Source organism: Typopeltis vanoorti, chromosome 21 (assembly GCF_054136105.1).
Source record: "Typopeltis vanoorti isolate ZY-2024b chromosome 21, IOZ_Tvanoo_1.0, whole genome shotgun sequence".
In the NCBI taxonomy this organism is placed as follows: domain Eukaryota; kingdom Metazoa; phylum Arthropoda; class Arachnida; order Uropygi; family Thelyphonidae; genus Typopeltis; species Typopeltis vanoorti.
Window position 1 is genome coordinate 8,328,332 of NC_143569.1, and position 18,633 is coordinate 8,346,964.

Here is an 18,633-nt window from a genome sequence, read left to right on the forward strand (position 1 = left end):
GCAGTTTTTCTGGCTTTTAACTCCATGTGACAGAATACATTGTTAAAATATGATTGGAAATGAACCATTAAGTTCATATGTAAATATTCATATTTTTATAAATATAAATAAACTTTGTTCTCCTTAGAAACAGTTTTGTGTTGATGATTCTAGTTAAGTCTTATTAAATTATGTAAATAACACTAATTAAAACCTTCCTAAAAATGATAATTATTTTAAGGCAATGAGCAGGATTTTATAAGGTATTCGAAGGCTATATATATATATATATATATATATATATATATTTTTTTTTTTTTTTTTTTTTTTTTTTTTTTCCCGTTCTCTTTATTCCACTGACTAGCGTTAGTAAGGACTGCTGGTTAGTGTGAGCACGCCCGTCGTATTTAGTACAGGAACGAACGCTTTGTGTTAAAATCCGTATTCAGACTCGATACAACAACGATTTTAGTTAAAGCTTTAAAGAGATAGCAAGAATAAGGGAAAATATGCAAGATTTAGTTTACTATCACTTTACCTGGATCGAAATGGAATGAGATAAATAGCATGAGTAAATAAGATGTTAGCGGTCTTTCAACTACTTCATCGCATCATTCCATCCCTGAACATTTAATTTAAAAACTGAATAAGACTTTTTATTCAAAATAAATAAGACAAATAACTAAATGTTTTGATATACATCCTCTGTCCAAAAAGAAACTGAACTTTTCGAAAACAGAAGACACTAGTGGCGCCACCTGTTTTATAATTTTGTTGTCGAAAGTGGCAACCTTCGTTAGTGTTGTGTCAGCTGTTTATGACATTTGTTTCATTAGAAACCGAGTTATAGTGCCAAGAGTGACAGTGTGTTTTGACGAACGGTCGGTCGACACGATATTCAAGCCGTATTCTCGCTAACAATCGTTTCAAAACTTCCAGATAAAACTCGCCATTGACCGTTTTGGCCAGGCGGAACGAATTCTTTGTGGATAATGCCCTTGGAATCGTAGAAACAAACCAGCATTGTCTTTACTTTTGACTTCGCCAAGCGACTGTGTTTCGGACGCCCCTCTTCTGGTGGTCTCCATTAAGCACTCTGGCGCTTTGTTTCGGGCTGATACTCAAAAAATCACGTTTCGTCACCAGTAACGATCGCTTCAAGGAAGTTTGAGTCTCCTTACGAGCGGTTTTAATGAGGTCCTTGCAGTGTTCCATTCGATATATTTTTTGGCCGTCGGTCAACTTATGGGGAACAAATCGCGAATTCAATTTACGAAGGCCCAAACTCTTGGTCAAAATGTTGTGCAGAATTGATTTTGGAATCCCCAATTCAATCAATCTCACGGACGATTTCGGGTTTTCTTTGATGAAATCACACACTCTTTGGATGTTAACTTCGCTCAGTCCAGTTTTTGGACGGCCCGGGTTTTCGTCGTACTCAAGCGTCTCTTGACCATTTTGAAATTGCTTAAACCACTCGTAAACTTGAGTGCGGGATAAGCATTCATCACCGTATGCTTTTCGAAGAATTTGATGCGTTTCGGTAAAACTTTTACCAAGTTTAACACAAAAGTAAATCGCAGTTTTCTGTTTGAAACTCATTTTCCGACTGTTCGTCAAAAGACTGTCACTCTTGGCGCTATAACTCGGCTTCTAATGGAACAAATGTCATAAACAGTTGACAGAACACTAATGAAGGTTGAAGCTTTCGACTACAAAAAGATACAATAGGTGGCGCCACTAGTTTATTCTATTTTCGAAAAGTTCGGTTTCTTTTTGTACAGTGGGTATATTCTGCCTTTTAACTATGCAGTAATCTTGAGTAGAATAATTTATTGGAAGTATAGCCACTTGTATATTATGTCTTCAAGAATTAATTAAATTTAACAAATCAGAGAGAATTTTTGCGAAACTTTTTAATGCTCTAATATTAGACACGAAATAATTCAATTTGAAATGCCTTCGTTTCTCCTATAACGCCGTATATATTCCAAAAAATCACCTTATTATAGCATTTCATGCAATAAAAATAACGGGACTTATGAGAAAAATAGGATTGGGTCAGAACACGCGAAATCTGTACCGCCTCGAATGTAATACTTTAAAAAAACAATATCATTTATTCTCTCGTTTCTTTCGAAACGTGTTATTTCAAGCTTATCCTCAACACTCAAGTCTTTCCTTTTTCGTTTACTGCTTTTATTTTTATAATTAGGAGGCTAACTTATGTTTGGGATGGGGGTATTAAACATTATCAAGAAAACTACACGCGCTTGGGAGAAGAGAGCGATACATACTCGTAGGGCATCGTAGGTGGATATAACAGACAGATCTGTGTGTGTTTTGTATTCCTCCGTTGGTTCAGGTGGGTGGCATTTTTCGAGTTCACCTGGTGTTACAGGGTAGTGCAAAACACCCCTCTTAGTCAACTCCTGAAAAATCGCGTATTAGATAATAAAATTTCGAATTTTGTTGATTTCATTTCCTTGTTTATATATATGTATTGAGCATTACAGAAACACGCTATAGAAGAACATACAGCATTTTAAAACTAGCATCCGGTCACCTTACTACAAAAAAATGTAAAAGGTATTTAGTTACTAATACACACGTGTAATTCTATTCTATATTACTGTGACAGACTGGAATGTTATTAACACCTTAATAACTAAACTTTCCTGAATAATTTCCTTCTGTAATATTAGTAACTGGAAATTTTGGTAATGGTTACAGTATTAATAACCAATGTTAAATCAGCGTTTTTTTTTTCTCTTGTTAGATGGGTGATGCAAGAATGCTTTTCATATTCCCCGTTATCTGTAGAAGAACATGTATGGATTGGGTAATATAAAGCTATAAGCTCTGATCATGGCAAGAGGGTAAGAGCAACAGCCGAACCTCAGTTAAAACTTCATTGGCTACAGCATTGCCATCCATTACTCTCCCTGAGGTAGCCATTTTAGTCGCCTCGTACGCCATACAGTGGGGCTGTTATGTAAGTAAAGCCCTTTCTAAAAATTAAGACGATCCCAGGACCACTCGCGAGTGGCCGAAAGATTGTCCAACTCAGCGCGTTGGTTCCACCCAGTGACGCCCCCACCACCATCACTGAGCAGAACCGTTTATAATCCACGGAAAATCATCCACCGACAAGGCCCCTCACGGACCACACCTTCCCCAGAGACTCAAAATGCTTTCTCTCAGAGGAAACCCTCCGAAATCTAAGCTATCCCCCCCCCCCCTCACCGGGAGCAAAATTCCTGAAGAAACGTAAGAGAGTGAAACTATCAAAACTCTGCGTCCCATTTTAGTCACCTCTTATGACATGCATGGGCTACAGTGGGGCCTTGTATGCAAGTAAAGCCGTCTAAAAAAATTAGGACGATCCCTAGACCACTGCATAGTGGCCGAAAGACTGTCCAACTCAGCGTTGGTTCCACAAAGTGACCCCCCACACACACACACACCGAGCAGAACCGCTCATATTCCAGGGAAAAGCATCCACCGACAAAGTCCCTCACTGGGCCGTGCTGGAGAACACCGTCCCAGATTGCTCTTCCAGGGCCACCCACCCGAAATCTAAGTCCCCCTCACCGGGAGCAAAATTCCGGAAGAAACCTGAGAGAGCGAACTCTCAAAACTCAGCGTCCCTTTTAGTCACCTTTTACGACACGCATGGATTTACGTCGGCGCTATTCTTATCCCGGCCACCACACGGGGTAAATTAGCGTTATCACTTGAACCCAATTTTCCTTATATCTTTATAAGGACTGGCTTAAAGGGGCGAAGCAAGAATGCTTTTCATCTACATGTAGAGGACAGTGTAGGGGATAAGGTGTTATTGAGCTATTAAAGCTCTGATCATGGCAGGAGGGTAAACGCAATAGTCGAGCCTCAGAATTTCATTGGCTACAGCATTGCCATCCATTACCCTCCAAGGGTGTTAATCACCGCATCTCAAAGTCGATTAATTCCTCAATAATCACATCTTACATCCAATTTCAACCCAATTTTTATATAATGGTCATTATAATTGTAGTCATAACCCAATTTTACTAATGTTACTAGTAATGTTACTAGTAACTAGTAACATTACTGGCTTAACGGGTGAAGCAAAAGCTTTTCATATTCCCGGCTATCTTAACAGAGACTGTGAGTGGAAAGAGTTTATGAGCTATATTGCTCGCCGTGATTGGGCTAGGAGATTAATCCTCAGTGATAACCCAATTTTCATAATGGTCAGTTTAATTGTAGTCATATGATAAGTAAAATAAAAAGGTGTATAGTATGCTTGAAAAAAACTTTGATTTTTTTTAAAAATTCTAATATTTTCGAGTTATAGTATTTTCATTTTACGTTGAAACATTTAAGTTACAGTTTTGTTTTTTAAATAAAAATTAAATGCAATATCGTGAAACCATTTAAACTATATTAGTATGAATGACCTCGTTCTCTTCACAGCTAGCAAGCGGTTTAATTTTTAACAAAGCAGAGAGAAATGAAGCTGTGCTATGTAAATTAATGCTGTTTCCATTGTGATGTATGATGTAGGAATAAAGGGAAAAAAACATGAGAGTTTTTAAAGTGAGATATGTCAAAAAAATTCACTCTGGCAGAGAAAAGATTTTTTTCTTACCTAAGGAATTTGAAATATTCAAGTTTCGCAAGTAAGAAAACACATTTCCATTAGAATCTCATCCAATGAATTTAGCTGAGGCAACACCGTTTCCTCTATTGCGTGATTGTTTCTTAAATTAACTGCACGAAAGTAACGCTATGCTTTACATAATTAACAAAGCTTTAGAGACTTCCCTTAAAGAGGAAATCCGAATGTCTGTTCATCCCATTAATGTAAGATAGTTTCCGAAATGAAATGATAAAAAACAAAAATTAATTTCCTCTTCTTTTGCAACCCGAATCACAATTCACGCAACACTGACAAATGGCCTCAGATGAACTGCAGAACAAATGATAGAACGATCAGAGCAAGCTTAAAAACTGCTTTTCTTCAATCCCCGCACTTATAAATTCAGATGAATGAACAAAAATAAATACAATGTTTTCAGTCACTTTTTAATAAGACCTTATCCGCTTTTTGTACTTGAAAACGAGGTAAAAGTCTAACCCATCGTGTATCTGATGAACTCTCCCACTATCGAATTAAAATAGGTTATATTAAACTTTTATTCATAACCAGTTACTGCATTTCAAGCAAGTATATTAAAAAAGCTGCTTATTCTGATAGGGCCTATTTATAGTAAGACAAGAATAGTTTCAAAGAAATGTATCCAGGATGAAATACGTAATCTTAAGTTGTAAGCATGCAAATAACGGCATCACTGTGTACACGGTTATGGAGTATCTCTTCTGTATCATATACACGTAGACGGAGGAATGGCTCCATGAAGCATGAGCGGAAGTGCAGCATACGAATCTCGCTGCTGCTGCTGCCGCCAAGAGGAGTTGCAAGGGAAAGAATCCTTGTCAGTTCATATCCATCAGTCGCGTGCGGGCAAAAGAAACATTTCTTGTATGTATTGTGGCGTTTCCGGTAGACATATTTCCTAATTTGGGTAAGGATTATTTCTCAGTTCACAATAGATAATGTTGAAAACTTTCTTATGCTATTTGAACAGCGACTAAGGTATTAAGAGTTTCTGTCTCGAACACAAAAAAGACGATTGTGGAGAACGCAGTTAAGAAAATGATAATGAAGATCGCTAATACCATGACGCCGATCGAAAATATCCATTTCGATTTGCAACATGGAAAACTCATTATAAAAGTAGAAGGATTTCATAGAGAATATGAAAAATTATAACTCCTTGTGTGTAATGTTTGTTTGTTCTCCTTTTCTGTATGTCACAGAAAACACAAACATACCCTCTTACGCCTCTTCTTTCCCAAAAGGAAGTATGTTATTCCTTTTGGCCCCGCAGACTTAGTGCACGAATGTGCAGTAAGTCTGGAGACACATCACAAAAAGTTATGATTAGTTTTAAAAAAAAAATATGTTCCTGATTACGTAAGAGACGGAGGTAGTTATTTGGAATTATCCCTGCTATAGATAGACTAATATTTCGAAACTGTTCGTTATTTTTAAATAAATGAATCCATCCGTTGTCTTTTCGCAGTCCAGTCTACATTTTTCTTTTCAATTGCCATCAGTTCCTGCAACCATCGAATGGTTTCTAAAATAGTTCTTTCAAAAGCATAATCTCGATAATAAAGACATCTAGATGGATATGGTTTGCCGATTACAACTATTTTCGATGGCATTTACAAATAAGGGAAACAGATGCTCTCGCTTCATCTACTAAATCCCATCTCCCCATGTTTTTTGTTGACTCTCATAAATAATGATTGCTTCCAAAGCATTCCAATCTCTTGTACATTAAAATACTCCAAGTGATTACCAGTATCGTTTCCATTTGATCCACGTGTATTCAACTTAATTTAGGTTGCCAATCGGCTGGTACACTTGCGAGAAACTGTCGAAAGCAATGGAAGTTTCTCTCTCTCGAAACTATAGGTCAGAGGTCGCATTCGTTTCATTTCAGAAGTTCGTTCCGTTCTTAGTCTTGGGCATCTGGAGTTTCACGATTAGATTTTCTCTTAATGCATTTCGCAAATGGATAGCTTTCATTTTAAATCCTCTGGTGGACGTCTTACAAACTGTCAGAAACTTCCCCGATCTGCTTAATCATATCTGGGTGATATCCCACCGAAACCGGTGTCTGCTCCCGTTCTGATTAACGACACGTCACTTTGCTGTTATCAATTACAAACGCCTTAGTGCAAACCGAAGTCGTCATGTGTTGTGGAAATTAGTCATTTGTTTGTGCTAACAGATTTATCTATCTTATTCCCATCATAATCTCACCTCTAGAGGTCCCAGATGTCTCATTAAATGAGACTTTCACAAGCAGGCGGAGTGTTTGTATTCATTAAATCATTTCTTGAAAAATATTTTATTTTGGCTTCTTAGCTGCATCTTTAAATGCTGTTTTTACGAAGGGCAGTCAGTTTTAAATTTCCATGGGTAATATTAGTCCTAAAATTTTAAGCAATTTTAATAAATTCATTCGTCTTCTTCGACATTCTGTTTATTTCTTGCATTCTGTGGCGTACTCCAAATCACGAGGGGATGTATATGCCCTCGTGATTTGGCAGAAAGTGCACTAATTTTGAAGTAAAATTATTGGTGTAGAATTTGGTAGCAAGAATAGCGCTTAGCTAAGATTTTGTGGCGTTTTTTCCTTGAAAAACTCAAGTTTCAAGTAAAGTATTTTTTACTTGAAAGAAATTTTCTTCAAAAACAATTTTTTTTTATTAAAATTTCTCAAGGACTCGAGATGATTTTAGACTAATTTTCTTTCTTTAATAAGGCCAAAGAATTATACATTATTTGAAACTCTGAGTGCATCATCATCAGTCTTAGCTATTTTTATTGGTCATTTAAACCTTCCCAGAATTTGGTTCTGCTTTTGAAGAAACTGGCAGTGCAAAGCTCCGCGATGAATTAGTCTACTCTTTGTAGGCCAAATGATTTGTGGGCTTAGTGTACGCACAGCATTATAGTCATCCACGCTTTGGACCACAGTAATGACACTTACTTTTGTTGCACGAACATTTGAGTGCATCTAAATCTTTCAGTGGTATTGAGGTCAGCAAGCCATTTCCTGGATGATGCGTTTTCCATTTTGAAAAGTAGAGCACATCATCGACTAGAACCGATTAGTGAAAATACTAAGGTAATATTTTACTTTCCGAACAGAACTTAGGAAGTTACTTCATGTATCCCCTGCTTTCTGAAATCTTGGTGTATTAGCGTTTGAGTAATCTGATAAGACTAAAATTGCTTCGCGCGGAGCATAATCTTTGTTTTCTATTCACAGTTGAAGTTAGTATAGATCGTCCGTGCAATCACTACTACTTTGCAGCTGGAAACTGACCTGGTCACGTGTATGAAGGAGTGTTTTGTAACTGCAGCTTGTTTACAAAGAAAATTTATTTTTCGGTCGTTTCAAGCTGAACTCCAATCCCATCTGATACTCAAAGGAACTTGATAATCCAAATTGTTTTTGGATATAATTCTAAACGACGCAAACCATTCAACCTCAAAAACCACATTAGTTTTCAGTTTGAGCATTTTCAGTAATTTCTAACAGTAGCAAATTATGCTCAACTTTGTGTGATAAGAATAAGAAATAAACGTATAAATGTTCCTCTCATCACCAAATACCGGTAGTGTAGTGAAATTAACAAGCTGTAGATCTTTAAAATTAAAACGTTCATTCTGTGACAGTAAAACTATTTCCCTTTCGTCTTTATTTTGAGCTGTAGATTGGTATTCGTGTTACCAATGAAGACAGAAATATGAGAATTCACAAAAACCTGAGTTTATCCATGGATCGACTCGCTTCTCGCTGGCCACTGTCGTTCGTTCCTTCAAGGCAAATACATCTCGCCCGAACCAAAATGCATAAAAATAAAGCTTGCATCCTCATTTATCAAAATAATTTGTAACTTATCCGGACGCAGTCTTGAACAGCAACGCGACATGGTTTGGCTGAATCTGATTGCTGATGTAAGGAGTATTTCTCCGAACTAAAGGACTTTTTCAACAGAAGGTGTATTATCTGACCTCACTGAAAATAGAACGAAGACGCCTACAGTATCTCGGTGAACTATAATATTTGTAGCCTTAAGGAGTCCGTCATCTGGTGGTCGGAGCGGAATAATTGAATTTAAAGGGTGACAATTATAGACAACACATGGATGTAACCACAATTTGGAACAGTCTCTTCCCCATATTATATAACCAACCAAGCAGGTCTATTAGTATAATATTAAACAGCTAACAGTGTGCTAGACTGAAGTCATCTTAATTAGTTATTTCGCCCGCTTAGTTGGCCAGGTGGAGAGCATTTCTGCTCTCCAACTAAAAGAGTGGTTGGGAGTTTCAATCCCACTGCAGGATGGATGTTGGTCAATAATGTTAAGTGGTAAATGATTTTCATTCCAGTGTAAGTCCACGAGTCCGCTTTCTTGAAAGCCTGAAGTAACTTAATATTAGTGTCATGTTTTATCTTAACCTTGAGTCCACCAAAGGTAGGCTAAAGGTAGGAGTAAGAGTGCGGATGTCACATTACCACTTAATTTTTTTTTTTTTTAATAATTGGAGATTACAGATTTGGGAAGAAGTCATAGAATGTTATGACCTGTTCTCAAATTTGTACAGAATACATGAGGTGCTAGCTGAAGAGCAAATCCCATTAACTTTCTCCCTGTTTGTGTGTTTGGGGCAGGTATTGTCAAAAGGAGCCATCGTTTTGTTGAGATACGGTAGAGAAATTGAATGCTAGCACTTGTAAGCAGCACTAATACGATTAGCTTCCCCCACCCCCATTTTTTAAGAATATCGCGTTACCATGTCTCTAATCAAAGAGATGCGTGATTTCAACCTGAATTTAAGATTGAAGTGCCTGCATGCGACAGCCGGTACAATGACGCCGTTCGACTTTTGAAAACAACTCGATTCAACTCTTCTCGGTGCGACGAGAAAGAACAATTAGAAGAGATGCTCAACTAAAAATAAAGCGACTATTCTTATACGGAGGTGGTGGAATATTCCTCTTAGAATTTCATTTTCTATCCTGCATGACACATGCAAATACCAGGCAGAGAATGCATCTTATTTGAAGACGAAATGCATATCAGTTCTATAGTTTCTTTTCCACAATCCGAGCTACCAACCTCTCCGCTGGACACAAATAAGTGTTCAGAACATGTAAGAGAATTAGCGCACGATTAATTAGTCATCAGCTAAACTCGATTAAAGTGATTGATAAATCAGAGACGTAGTAGCTGTGGGGTGGACCGTTTTTTTCATGCATAAATCATAATGCATACTTTTATGCCCAGACGATGCTCGTTATTTCATACCAGTCCAGAGTCCGAATATTAATCATATCATTAATCGTGTCATCAGAGTAGAAAATTAGTTACCAGAATCGATTTGATTAAGTTACGCGGCCAAACTGGAAGCCACAGTGTTTGTGCACGTTTGACCCGCTTGATTTATATGAGCTCATGAATCAATGAAATGAAGAACGCCTCAAAAGACTTCATGGGGGGAGCGCTGTAAAACATTTCAGCAGAATAAGCAGAGATTTTAATTTCAGATAACGATAAATATTGCATATAGACTGCTTGCATCAAAATCAAGACACGATCGCCGACTTTCCTTTGCGAGCACATTTATAATTTAGAGACATAGATACCATTAAAGTCTTATTTCTTCTTTAATGTTAATACTTTTTCGAAGTTTGAATAGTCAACAAAACTGTTTCTTCATTTAAACGATTATAATTAAAAATGAAATATGGTTAAATACAAGTCGTGGCTTTGTTATCAATTCGAAACTGAAAAAATACGGTCAACAGAACCGTATGATTTCAAATTATAATATCTCCAGAGATACTTTGAGATGTGCTAGAGAAATTCTACATACCCCCCCCCCCCAAAAAAAAGGCACCAATTTAAATTTTATAAAAAATAAATAAATAAATAAATAAATAAATAAATAAAAAATAAGCACCAAACTGAAGCAACTTTTGTTGCTTTTAAGTGTTTTTTTTTCTTCTTTTATTTACTGTTTGAAACAAATAAGACTGAGACCAGTGTGCTGTTTCCTAACCTAACCTTCCAGGCAATTTTACGTATTTTAAATGATTATATCTCAAGTTCTCGGGAAAAAACCATCCACATGCGTATGAGAATGGCTAACTCATCCTCAAAAAAAAATATAAAAAATAATAATGAAATAAGAATTAGAATAGTACATCTGGCACCTTACTGTGCATTAATTCTGTATCAATTCCGAATATAGGGTATATTAACTCTATAATATCCGCTACAACTTGAATTTTCTTATGTATGTTTTGATCTATACGCACATTCCCGAATTTTTAAAATTAAAAAGAAAAATGTCAAAATTAAGATTCAGAAAGATAATCTCGGTGGGTGAGTGATACATGTGTTACACAAATATTGACTGTGAAACAGAAAAACAGCAAATATAGCAAAGCATATTATGAAAATCTATAAATGATAAAGAACAGCTCTTCAATGGAACAATTTAAAATACCAGAAATTATTGCAATAACGCTATGGAATTTTCACTGTCAAGCGCTAGTATAGGATTCGAATATTTTCATTATTACATACTTTTTTGTGTTTCTTGATAATACTTTTTTCCAAAAAGCTATTTATTTAATTTAGATAATACTTATTTCTGCGAAGTCATATATTTTAAACATCGAGGTATTGCTGAAGATTCGTACCATAACTTTGATAAAAGCCTTTTAACTGAAAGGAAATTGGCTGATCTTGTAGTGAGTTGAAAACGTTTTTCATCTTGCAAAACAAGAAAACGAGCCTGCTAATACACACAACTAGCTGACATAATGTTGGCCACACAAGTTTATATCTTTGACTGCAATTTTTTCAAACTAATTTGGCTCTCTATATTTAATATCTTGGCGTTTTATTCACATGTCGGTGATAATGCCGGGAGTTTTCGATTCTGGCTTGTAACCCGAAGAACACCTATGAAATTTAGCGAGATTTCTGAGCTGAAGGCAAATTTTCCGGTCCCATAATGACACGGAAGTGTCTTTTATCCCGATTTGAGAGCATAGGATGAGAATGATGTACATACTCCCTGTTAATATCAGGGAATATGGATACTCCTTTTCGATTAACCTGAGTACGAATGATTCTCTCTAGTCACCAGAAGGGGAGGTTGGTTGGTTGAAAAATATAAGAAGAGTTAAGGATCGCATTTTAATAAAATGCAGACTACTTTGGCAATTGGATTACTACTGTACGTAGGAACCGGGCGAAGGCTGCAAATAGAAATTCATTATCCACCAGTCAGATTGGTGACGTCATGGGTTCGTAGCACTGAGAACATTGTCGGTGAATTTAACTATCTTTTTATAATCGTAAAAGGTCAGTTAAAGTATGAAATTAATCACCCAAGTATACATAATCGGAGATATCTGCATTTCTTTCGAACACAGATCTTTCTAATCAAGAGATTTGGGCTACGGAGATTCTGTATGAACCCCTTGTTTGAATATATACAGTGTTTAAGCAGAGTATTCAAATATCGTTGAAAATGACTCTGGACTGGAGCTCGAAACGAAATGTTCTGCATCTCGTGTTACGAATCAAAGCTGCTATTTTCTCCAAAACGTTTCTTGCTGAAGTCGGTCTTACTATTGAAGAGAAAGGCAAGATTCTTACTAATTTATATTTTTCATATTTGCATTACATATGTGTGCGGTTTTAAATCTCTGAGGAATATTACCCAATACACGAAACTACAATCATATTAAGAACTTGACTGGATTGTATTTTTCAGGGAGATAATGGGTGAAATATACAAGTTACAAAGATTACTTATAATATATAAATTTTCTCCCTTACAAGATATGAATTTTACTTTTTTTTTAGTGTTTTTTTAAACGTTCGACTAATCCTATCAGCTTAATAAAGTACTGAATGTGATTTCTCTTTAATATCGATAAAGCAGCAGGAAATGTGAAGGAAGCCGCCTGTAGGTCTTGACTACCCTCTATAAAACGAGAACTTTACTGTCCAATTCCCCAAAGAAGTGTCGTAAAGTTTTATTATCAATTTGTAGAGCCAAAATTTGTGCATACATGACACAGTTATGTATGGTGTAAAATTTAAAGTTTTAATTATCCGCATAGTAAAGAAGGGTCGTTCCGCTATCAGAAGGGAGTTTGCGAAGGGTGCAAGCTAACTTTACGACATTGTGTCTTCACAAAAACCCATAGTAACCTCCTTGTCTAGAAAATAAAAGCAAACACGAAGAGGCCTTGACGCGAACGAAGATGATTGCTCAGTCATAAAATGGCACTTCAGACGCACCCTCAGCTACAGGCCTCCCTCCATTCTTTCTTGTTCAGTTCCACGAAACCTTCTTTTAGCGATCGTAGGCACGCTGTCTTTCGGGAAAAACGTCTTTTAAATAGAAATCGAAATCAAAAACCTTAAAACAAGGATCTTGTTCGACGAATTCTTTCCGATCCCCGAGGCGAACGACAGTCAAATTCTAAGTAATCGAAGAACTGACAAGACACGTTACGGAGACGTGGACGCTAAATTGAAACGCGCCTTTTCCGTTGCTCGTCTTAGCTGGGTTCTGACAAGCCACGTGCACTTTTACAGTGGGGGGGAGTGCGGGGTGGGGGGGAAGGAAACGGGGAGTTATATATGAGGGAGTAATAACTTCATTGAAACTATTGAATTATGTACGATACATGCGATGGAAGACGTTGCCGTCCAAAATGCGATGTTACGATAGCGATATTTGGAATGCAGAATCACCAGCGTAACGGTTGTAAATGAGTTCATCGAAAAATGTGTGCGGTTTCAACGTACGAATTGATTTTTTTTTTTTTTTCCCCGAGTGTCGGACGCTAAGAATTGCGCACGTCAATCGAGTTTGAGTTAGAACAATGTTCGCAATGCAATTTCGTTATCTCTGTAGATTTTTATTATAAATATGCTTCGTGTAAGAGAGAAAGAAGCGATAGATTATTAAAATATCGTTGAGATGGTTTGAATAAAAGAGCATTTTCAAAATGTACGAGCCATGAACAGTATCGTTATGTGTTGACTTTCGTAGCTGTTTTTTTTTTTTTTTTTCGTATGGAGCCATTAAATTTCGTTTGTCTTTATTTTGTACGTATGTATGTAACAATTCCCGTCTGGCTTGAAGAATTACATTCGCCATATGATTATTTAGAATCAAAACTAAAGTTAGTCGTCTTATCCCCATTTTCATTTGAATCGGATTATTTTTAGTGACAAAATGATAACTCTGTGTTAGAAATTACTTACACCAGATAAGTCAACAAGTAAGGAAGTGATCGCAGATATTATTTAAAAGGATCTATCGTAATTGTATCCACGTGTAGCGATATCATAAGATTAGTTTTATTTATTTATAGTGTCTGTCTGACTGACTGAAGTTTTTAAAATACTCATTCAAGCCATACTTTTGTTTCACTGGGCCATTTACAGTTGCGAAGTCTGAGGAAGTTTTCGAAATATTTCAGTAAAGCTGTTCTGCTATATGGAATTTATGGAAATTTTTATTTAGAACATACGTTAAAATCTGTCCACTTCAGTTTGATTTACGTTAGTGACAACATTGCGCAAAATAAAATATCTTCAGTATACATATGTGGCAAAACAACAGCTCTGTGTTCAATTACTGTGATGGTGCAAATCAATCACTGTACAAGATTGCTGCTACAGTAGGAAGGCACGTTTTTTGCTTTGTCATATTTGTCTTTCACTTCTCAGGAAGTGACTTAAAACGGAGATGTAGTGCTTTTGATGGGATTTAATATTTAACTCATGAAAAATTCTTAATTTTTTTCATCAGTGGAAAGTGTATTTTAGTTTGTATGTAGTGTAGTAATCTTTGAGTGGCCGAGACTTTAATCGAATTTAGTGAATATAAATTCGCGCTTATCTTTATGCATTTATGAAGTAACGCATCTTAATATCGTAGAAGTGTTTGCATTGTTAGTTATAAAAGCATCTTCTAACATCTTTAACAAGTTTTCCTGCTGGGGTGAAAAGTATATCATATTTAACTCAAGAATTTGCCATCTGGATTTCTTCCTAGCGTTTAAACAAAGTACAAAAGTTTGAGCGTGAATAAAGATTGAAATTGTATAAAAGTTTTTACTATTATTAAGGTATTTATTAATGTAATTGTATAAAACTACTTACTATTATTAAAACATTTTGATAGGTTTTAAACATCGATGATAACCAGAATATAATTTTTTATCAAATGTAATATAGTTAACATTGCTATAACTGCACTCAGTACTTGGAGAATAGTATTATGATAATACACCATTTTGTTCTTTGTATACATGAAGTACGACTTCTGCGAAGTGAAAAATCAATACGTATGATTAGGAAAAGTCCTTCTTAGGACTTCCAGGGTAACAATTAGCAATGCTGAACCGAGGAAGTAAACTGAGGTTCGGCTGTTGCTGTTATCCTGGGTGTGAGTTTTTGAGTTCGCTCCCTTAGGGTTTTTGCCTTAAGGGAGCACCTTGAGTCTCCGGGGAGGGTGTTCTCCGGCACGGCCCGCTGAGAGGTTCTTGTCGGTGAATTATTTTCCTCGGAATTTGAGCGGTTCTGCTCAGTAGTCGGGGTGCTAGGACGGGGCGGCCGACACTGAGTGGAACCAACGCTGAGCGGTTCTGCTTAAACGGGGAGCCCGTCGGGGTGCTAGGACGGGGCGGCCGTCACTAAGTGGAACCAATGCTGACACATGGACGGTCTTTCGCCCACTATGGAGTGGCCTAGAGATCGTCCGATTTTTTGAGATTTTACCCTTTACTTACTAATCAGGGTAACAATTAGCAATGCTGAACCAAGGAAGTAAACTGAGGTTCGGCTGTTGCTGCTATCCTGGGTGTGAGTTTTTGAGTTCGCTCCCTTAGGGTTTTTGCCTTAAGGGAGCACCTTGAGTCTCCGGGGAAGGTGTTCTCCGGCAGGGCCCGCTGAGGGATTCTTGTCGGTGAATTATTTTCCTCGGAATTTGAGCGGTTCTGCTCAGTAGTCGGGGTGCTAGGATGGGGCGGCCGACACTGAGTGGAACCAACGCTGAGCGGTTCTGCTTAAACGGGGAGCCCGTCGGGGTGCTTGGACGGGGCGGCCGTCAATGAGTGGAACCAACGCTGAGACATGGACGGTCTTTCGCCCACTATGGAGTGGCCTAGAGATCGTCCGATTTTTTGAGATTTTACCCTTTACTTACTAATCAGGGTAACAATTAGCAATGCTGAACCAAGGAAGTAAACTGAGGTTCGGCTGTTGCTGCTATCCTGGGTGTGAGTTTTTGAGTTCGCTCCCTTAGGGTTTTTGCCTTAAGGGAGCACCTTGAGTCTCCGGGGAGGGTGTTCTCCGGCACGGCCCGCTGAGAGGTTCTTGTCGGTGAATTATTTTCCTCGGAATTTGAGCGGTTCTGCTCAGTAGTCGGGGTGCTAGGACGGGGCGGCCGACACTGAGTGGAACCAACGCTGAGCGGTTCTGCTTAAACGGGGAGCCCGTCGGGGTGCTTGGACGGGGCGGCCGTCAATGAGTGGAACCAACGCTGAGACATGGACGGTCTTTCGCCCACTATGGAGTGGCCTAGAGATCGTCCGATTTTTTGAGATTTTACCCTTTACTTACTAATCAGGGTAACAATTAGCAATGCTGAACCAAGGAAGTTAACTGAGGTTCGGCTGTTGCTGTTATCCTGGGTGATGAGTTTTTGAGTTCGCTCCCTTAGGGATTTTGTCCTAAGGGAGCACTTTGAGTCTCCGGGGAAGGTGTTCTCCGGCATGGCCCGCTGAGGGGCTTTGTCGGTGAATTATTTCCCTCGGATTTTTAGCGGTTCTGCTCAGTCGGGGAGCTAGGACGGGGAGCCCGTCACTGAGTGGAACCAACGCTGAGATATGGACGGTCTTTCGCCCACGAATGAGTGGCCTAGAGATCGTCTGATTTTTTGAGATTTTACCCTTTACTTAAACACCAGGGTAACGAATGGCAATGCTGTACCAATAAAGTTTAACTGAGGTTCGGCTGTTGCTGTTATCCTGATGAGTTTCCGGAGTTCGCTCTCTTGGGATTTTTGCCTTAAGGGAGCAATTTGAGTCTCCGGGGAGGTGTTCTCCGGCACGGCCCGCTGAGGGGTTCTTGCCGGTGAATTATTTTCCTCGGAATTTGAGCGGTTCTGCTCAGTGGTCGGGGAGCCCGTCACTGAGTGGAACCAACGCTGAGATATGGACGGTCTTTCGCCCACTATGGAGTGGCCTAGTGATCGTCCGATTTTTTGAGATTTTACCCTTTACTTACTAATCAGGGTAACGAATGGCAATGCTGTACCAATGAAGTTTAACTGAGGTTCGGCTGTTGCTGTTATCCTGATGAGTTTCGAGAGTTCGCTCTCTTGGGGTTTTTGCCTTAAGGGAGCAATTTGAGTCTCCGGGGAAAGTGTTCTCCGGCACGGCCCGCTGAGGGGTTCTTGTCGGTGAATTATTTTCTTCGGAATGAGCGGTTCTGCTCGGTAGTCGAGTTTCACTGAGTGGAACCAACGCGGAGATTTGGACGGTCTTTCGCCCACGAATGAGTGGCCTAGAGATCGTCTGATTTTTTGAGATTTTACCCCTTTACTTAAACAGAGGGTAACAAATGGCAATACTATAGTCAATGAAGGTTTAACTGAGGCTCGGCAATTGCCGTTACCCAGCCATGACTATAGCTTCTTAGCTTAATAACACCCCATCCACACAGATTTTCTTCATTCAGATGACGGGATAAAGAGTCAAGGACTCAGTCCATCGCCCAGTTCTTATAAGAACTATAAGATCACTACGTATACCCGGTGTGCTGGCCGGGATAACAATAGCTCCACTGCAGTCCATGCATGTCGTACGAGGCGACTAAAATGGGTACCTAGGGAGGGTAATGGATGGCAGTGCTGTAGCCAATGAAGTTCTGAGACTCGGGTATTGCTGTTATCCACCTGCCATGATCAGAGCTCATAGCTCAGTAACACCATATCCTTACATTGCCCTTTACAGATAACGGGGAACATAAAAAGCATTCTTGCTTCGCCCATCTAGCCAAAAAATAATAAAATAAAATAATACGTAATGTTTATTGAAATAAACAAGCCTTTAAAGTATTTCACTAGGGGGAAAAAAAAATTCGAAGTTTCTTGTATAAGAAACCAGAATAAATATCTAAAATCACTCGGACTGTTATCACTATGCGCTTTGCCAGAAAGAGTCGTAAATGATCAGCATGTACCATATGGTGTAATTTAAACAATTCTTTTCTATCATTATTATTACGAGCGAAGTAAATGTGATTTTCACAATATCACTGCATTCCAGAGATTGTTAGAAATTTGACTTCTCAGGAATTCAAATCAATCAGTCCATTTTACGAGTTACGATTTCACTTATGCAACGTAGAAAGTTGCTTTCCAGTAGAACAAAATGGTTCCCTAACGTACTCTTGCGTCTTTTGGAGGGCCGCAAAAAACCTGCAACTTTTTATCTCAACCATAAAAACGCCTGCTTTTGTTTTTAATTTTACTTTATTTTGTCGGTCCTAAATTAAAAATAGTGTTTGCCCAGTCGCATATACCTTAACAACAATCCTGACCTTTTGATTTTTTTACGAATGCAGCTTATGAAATTCGGAAAGAATCGTCGAGCAAAAAAAAAAAAAAAAAAAAAAAAAAAGAGGCCTAACTTAACCCTTATAATACTTATATTGCGACTTTGTAGAGCCTCTGACAGATATGATAATTCTCGTACGATATCAATCATTAATGGTAGATCTTTTAAAAATTCCAAATTCAGAAGTCGGCTTAAAAGCCCTTATATTTATCGTTCGATGCAAAATGCTTGCATAAAGCTGGGTGATCTCTCCACACAGCAAGAGCCGTTTAAACTGCAAGCTGCCCATCGTGATCTAAACACGCTGCCGATCTTTAACATTTCGATACCAAGGTCTTTTGCAATCGTA

General features: G+C 38.2%; 1 protein-coding gene and 1 long non-coding RNA gene across 9 annotated transcripts in view; one reads left to right on the top strand and one right to left on the bottom strand.

The window, feature by feature from the left end:
• The window catches only part of LOC150094609 (uncharacterized), a 944,400-nt gene that overhangs the window by 382,137 nt on the left and 543,630 nt on the right, over positions 1–18,633 (top strand). The gene's annotated exons all lie outside the window — the stretch shown is intronic.
• The window catches only part of LOC150094610 (cell adhesion molecule Dscam1-like), a 223,380-nt gene that overhangs the window by 106,064 nt on the left and 98,683 nt on the right, over positions 1–18,633 (bottom strand). The window lies entirely within an intron of this gene.